Source organism: Mobula birostris, chromosome 29, assembly GCF_030028105.1.
Source record: "Mobula birostris isolate sMobBir1 chromosome 29, sMobBir1.hap1, whole genome shotgun sequence".
Classification (NCBI taxonomy): Eukaryota; Metazoa; Chordata; class Chondrichthyes; order Myliobatiformes; family Myliobatidae; genus Mobula; species Mobula birostris.
Window position 1 is genome coordinate 29,768,804 of NC_092398.1, and position 6,040 is coordinate 29,774,843.

Genomic DNA, 6,040 nt, shown 5'->3' on the forward strand with positions numbered 1-6,040 from the left:
CCTCACCTACCCACCCCTCTCCCGTCTGCGCCTGCGCATTAGGTTTTCCTATTCCTCCAGGAGGGTGACGTACCAGCACCACCTGTTGTATATTTTTTAAATCCCATTTTAAAATAGAATCAGTGCATTCTACTAAAAATAAGAAATGTGAAAATTACAAAAAAAGATGCATTATTTAATGCCCGTACACTTATAGTAGCGTTTCACTGACTTCCTTTCAAAGGACACATGGTTTGGCCCAGGCACAGCAACGGGGGATGGCGCTAATAAATATTCGTATTAATCTTATTAATATGCATATATTAATACGAAGGTTGTGCATATATTACTGAAACAGCTTCGGCCACACCACAATTAAATAAGTAATTTATTCAGTTTTGTTTTTGGACTCTCGACCTCACCAACATTTATTGCACGTACCAACCAATCTACCTCCTCGAGAGGGTTGTGGTGAACTGCCACCCCACTTTACCTGCCACAATCAGTGTGGGGAAGGGGCTGCGAGAGGAGGGGGTTCCATAATGTAGACCCAGCTATTATGAAGGAACGTCCAATAGATATCTGGATGGAGATGTAGGAGAGGGCTGCTTCCCTGTGCCCGCAGCCCTCAGCAGAAGTGGGTCGAGTTCAGAAAGGGTTGGCAGAGTAGACCCTGGCGTGGAACTGCTGTCCGTTCTGCAGACATTGCAGTTCCAAGTGCTCTGCCACGTTTTGTCACCCTGCAACCTTATCCTTCAATCTCTTCGAATTATGGAGGACAGCATGTGTATAAATGTCTCTCTCCAGCAGACTTCACCATGATCATCATGACTCCAGTATTTCTACTATTCTTTAATGTTTCTTAATGGTACACATGATTTTTTTGTGTTCTATCGCTGAGCAGCAGTGAACCATCTGATTGGCCTATCAGAGTTTTCTCTGAGAATGAGTTGACTTGATCAGCACATCTGATCTGGCTATTGTTCACGATTGCACTTAAATTTTAAAAAAAAGTGGGGAGAGTCCCTTCACAATCCTGACTTGTAGATGGGGGGAGGTAATGTGTTGGATGTGGAGTGCATGGACCAACTCAGCCCAGGTAAGTGGGGAGTGTCCCATCACACTCCTGACTTGTAGATGGGGGGGGGGGGAGGTAATGTGGTGGATGTGGAGTGCATGGACCAACTCAGCCCAGGTAAGTGGGGAGTGTCCCATCACACTCCTGACTTGTAGGTGGGGGGGAGGTAATGTGGTGGATGTGGAGTGCATGGACCAACTCAGCCCAGGTAAGTGGGGAGTGTCCCATCACACTCCTGACTTTTAGATGGGGGGGTGGGGAGGTAATGTGGTGGATGTGGAGTGCATGGACTAACTCAGCCCAGGTAAGTGGGGAGTGTCCCATCACACTCCTGACTTGTAGATGGGGGGGGGAGGTAATGTGGTGGATGTGGAGTGCATGGACTAACTCCACCCAGGTAAGTGGGGAGAGTCCAGTCACACTTGTGACTTGTAGTTGGCACAAAGGCTGCACCTTCAGATGTTAGACTCTCCCACAAACGGATGCAGCTTCCCCACGTCCAGTCTGTCCAGGTCCTTCAGTTTCTGGGAAGTCTCAATGTGCACCTCACCCCACAGCATCCCTTTGGATACATTGTGTATGGGCCCAGAGCCATCAAACGCTTGTCATACGGTAAGCCTCCCATAGCTGTGGCAGCGTGTTTGTACATTGAGCAAGGCACTTAATCACACATTGCTCTAGTCTGTGCGAGGAGTGGCGCCCCACACAGACATCTGTGCCTTGTAAGGCATGAAAATGCCCGACACAGGCCTCTCATGGTCTGAGTCGATGTTCCCTCCCTCCCCTCCCCTCCCCCTCCCATAGCTGGGGTTGTTCTCGTGAACCCCCTGTGGACCCACTCCAGGGCCACGAATATATGCTTAGTGGCTACTTTATTAGATACAGGAGGTACCTGAGGCGGGAGGAGAAGACGGCAACGCGATGCAGCGCCCATAGCCTCGCTGGTGAAATGATATTGAATTGTTAAATAGGGGCCGTGCACAATTCTGATTTGATGGAGACAGCCGTGAGAGCACAGAGGAACATCTACAGTAACTTCTGAAATGCCCGGTTCGCTGCCGCTGCTACTGTGCGATCGAGAATCTCTGGAGGGAAGGCCCCAAAATCCTCGGCTTTGCCTGCTGCTGGCAGCTGGGGCTGGAGTCAAAGTGCTTGGCAGAGATGGTGCTCAGTGCTCGGTGTCAGAGGGCTGCTCGGAGGCTCGAAGTTTTCGATCAACTCAGAGTTGGACTGTGGTCGGGCATAGCAGGGAGAGTTTTCTTCCTTCTCCCGTCTGCATGAGATGTGGGACTTTAGGGTGACTTGGAACTTTTTACCATGCTAATGGCCTGTTCTTCATCAAGTTATGGTATTGTTGCACTGTTGTAACTATATGTTATAATTATGTGGTTTTTGTCAGTTTTTCAGTCTTGGTCTGTCCTGTGTTTCTGTGATATCACACCGGAGGAACATTGTATCATTTCTTAATGCATGCGTTACTAAATGAAAATAAAAGAGGACTGTGCGTCCTCATAATCTAATCTAAAAAGATGCACATCAGCGATAATAAACCCGATTCTTGTGCTACTGCAGATCATGATTAAATTGAATGACGGTGGAGGGGGGGAGTGGGTGGGAGAAGTCACAATCAGAACCAGGTTTAATATCACCAGCGTATGTCGTGAAGTCCATTGTCTCTGTGGCAGCAGTCCAGTGCAATACTTAATAATAGAGAAAAATGTGAATTACAGTAAGCTCTTTGGTTTTACTGATGATGAGTGCAGGATTGATGTTGCAACACCACTCAACTAGCTGATCAACCTCGCTTCTGTGCGCCCTCTCGTCACCATCTGAAATTCTGCCAACAGCAAACTTATAGATGTCATTTGAGCTATGGAATGGAATAAAAGGAATTACAGAGGCACGGGAGAGGAGCTTGCCCAGGTGGATTGGAGGAGGATACTGGCAGGGATGACGGCAGAACAGAGGTGGTTGAAGTTTCTGGGCAAACAACAGGAATTCTGCAGATGCTGGAAACTCAAGCAACACACATCAAAGTTGCTGGTGAACGCAGCAGGCCAGGCAGCATCTGTAGGAAGAGGTACAGTCGACGTTTCAGGCCGAGACCCTTCGTCAGGACTAACTGAAGGAAGAGTCAGTAAGGGATTTGAAAGTGGGAGGGGGAGGGGGAGATCCAAAATGATAGGAGAAGACAGGAGGGGGAGGGATGGAGCCAAGAGCTGGACAGGTGATTGGCAAAAGGGATACGAGAGGATCATGGGACAGGATGTCTGGGAAGAAAGACGGGGGGGGGGACCCAGAAGATGGGCAAGAGATATTCAGAGGGACAGAGGGAGAAAAAGGAGAGTGAGAGAAAGAATGTGTGCATAAAAATGAGTAACAAATGGGGTACGAGGGGGAGGTGGGGCCTTAGTGGAAGTTAGAGAAGTCGATGTTCATGCCATCAGGTTGGAGGCTACCCAGACAGAATAGAAGGTGTTGTTCCTCCAACCTGAGTGTGGCTTCATCTTTACAGTAGAGGATGCCGTGGATGGACATGTCAGAATGGGAATGGGGTGTGGAACCAAAATGTGTGGCCACTGGGAGATCCTGCTTTCTCTGGCGGACAGAGCGTAGATGTTCAGCAAAGCGGTCTCCCAGTCTGCGTCCGGTCTCGCCAATATATAAAAGGCCACATCGGGAGCACTGGATGCAGTATATCACCCCAGTCGACTCACAGGTGAAGTGTTGCCTCACCTGGAAGGACTGTCTGGGGCCCTGAATGGTGGTAAGGGAGGAAGTGTAAGGGCATGTGTAGCACTTGTTCCGCTTACACGGATAAGTGCCAGGAGGGAGACCAGTGGGGAGGGATGGGGGGACGAATGGACAAGGGAGTTGTGTAGGGAGCGATCCCTGGGGAATGCGGGGGGGTGTGGGGAGGGAAAGATGTGCTTAGTGGTGGGATCCCGTTGGAGGTGGCGGAAGTTACGGAGAATAATATGTTGGACCCGGAGGCTGTTGGGGTGGTAGGTGAGGACCAGGGGAACCCTATTCCTAGTGGGGTGGCGAGAGGATGGCGTGAGAGCAGATGTACGTGAAATGGGGGAGATGCGTTTAAGAGCAGAGTTGATAGTGGAGGAAGGGAAGCCCCTTTCTTTAAAAAAGGAAGACATCTCCCTTGTCCTAGAATGAAAAGCCTCATCCTGAGAGCAGATGCGGCGGAGACGGAGGAATTGCAAGAAGGGGATGGCGTTTTTGCAAGAGACAGGGTGAGAAGAGGAATAGTCCAGATAGCTGTGAGAGTCAGTAGGCTTATAGTAGACATCAGTGGATAAGCTGTCTCCAGAGACAGAGACAGAAAGATCTAGAAAGGGGAGGGAGGTGTTGGAAATGGACCAGGTAAACTTGAGGGCAGGGTGAAAGTTGGAGGCAAAGTTAATAAAGTCAACGAGTTCTGCATGCGTGCAGGAAGCAGCGCCAATGCAGTCATCGATGTAGCGAAGGAAAAGTGGGGGACAGATACCAGAATAGGCACGGAACATAGATTGTTCCACAAACCCAACAAAAAGGCAGGCATAGCTAGGACCCATACGGGTGCCCATAGCTACACCTTTAGTTTGGAGGAAGTGGGAGGAGCCAAAGGAGAAATTATTAAGAGTAAGGACTAATTCCGTTAGACGGAGCAGAGTGGTGGTAGAGGGGAACTGATTAGGTCTGGAATCCAAAAAGAAGCATAGAGCTTTGAGACCATCCTGATGGGGGATGGAACAATAGTTCACAAGGCACAGGGTAGATATGTCCTGCAGAAGAAGTTGTTCTCAAACTGCAGGGCTAGGCTGACCAAGGGAAGTTAAGGACCTCATAAAAGCCAAGGAAACAGGATATAAGATAGCAAAAGTGAGTGAGAAGCTTTTAAAATCCAAGAAAAGGTAACTGAAAAAGCTATAAGAAGGGAAAAGATGAAATATGAAGGCAAACTAGCCAATAATATAAAGCAGGATAATAAAAGTTTTTTTTCAGTTATATAAAGAGTAAAAGGGATGTGAGAGTTGATATTGGACCACTGGTAAATGATGGTAGTGAGGTACTAATGTGGGACAGAGAAATGGCAGATGACATTAATAATTACTTTCCATCTGTCTCCACTGTGGAAGACACTAGCCAGAGGTCTGTGGGTGTCAGGGAACAGGAGTGAGTGCCATTGCTATGACAAAAGAGAAAGTGCCAGACAAACTAAAAGATATAAAGGGGGATCTACCTGGACCAGATGAACTACATCCCAGAGTTCCGAAAGAGGTTGCTGAAGAAATAAAGGATGCATTGGTCATGATCTTTCAACGATCACTTGATTGCAGCATGCTCCTGGAGGGCTGGAAAATTGCGAATGTCAGTCCACTCTTTAAGAAGGGAGGAAAGCAAAAGAGAGGAAAGCATAGGCCAGTTAGCCTAACCTCAGAGGTTGGGAAAGTGTTGGAGCCCATTATTAAGGATGAGGTTTCGGGGTACTTGAAGACGAATGATAAAATAAGTCAAAGTCAGCACCGTTTCTGTAAAGGGAAATCTTGCCTGAAAAATCTGTTAGAATTTTTCAAGGAAGTAACAAGCAGGGTGGACAAAGGAGAGGCAGTGGTTATAATTTATTTTGATTTTCAGAAGGCATTTGATAAATTGCCTCACATGAGGGTGCATAACAAGATAAAATCACAGAGCATTACAGGAAATATACCAGCACGGATAGAGGAATGGCTGACAGGCCGGAGGCAACAAGTGGGAATGACGGGGGCCTTTTCTGGTTGGCTGCCAGTGATTAGTGGTGTTCCTCAGCGATCTGTATTGGGACCGCTACTTTTCACATTGTCAATGATTCAGATAGTGGAATTGATGGCTTTGTGGCAAAGTTTGCAGGTGATACAAAGATAGATGGAGGGGTAGGTAGTGCTGAGGAAGCAATGCAATTGCAGTGGGACTTAGATAAATTGGAAGAATGGGCAAGAAAGTGGCAGA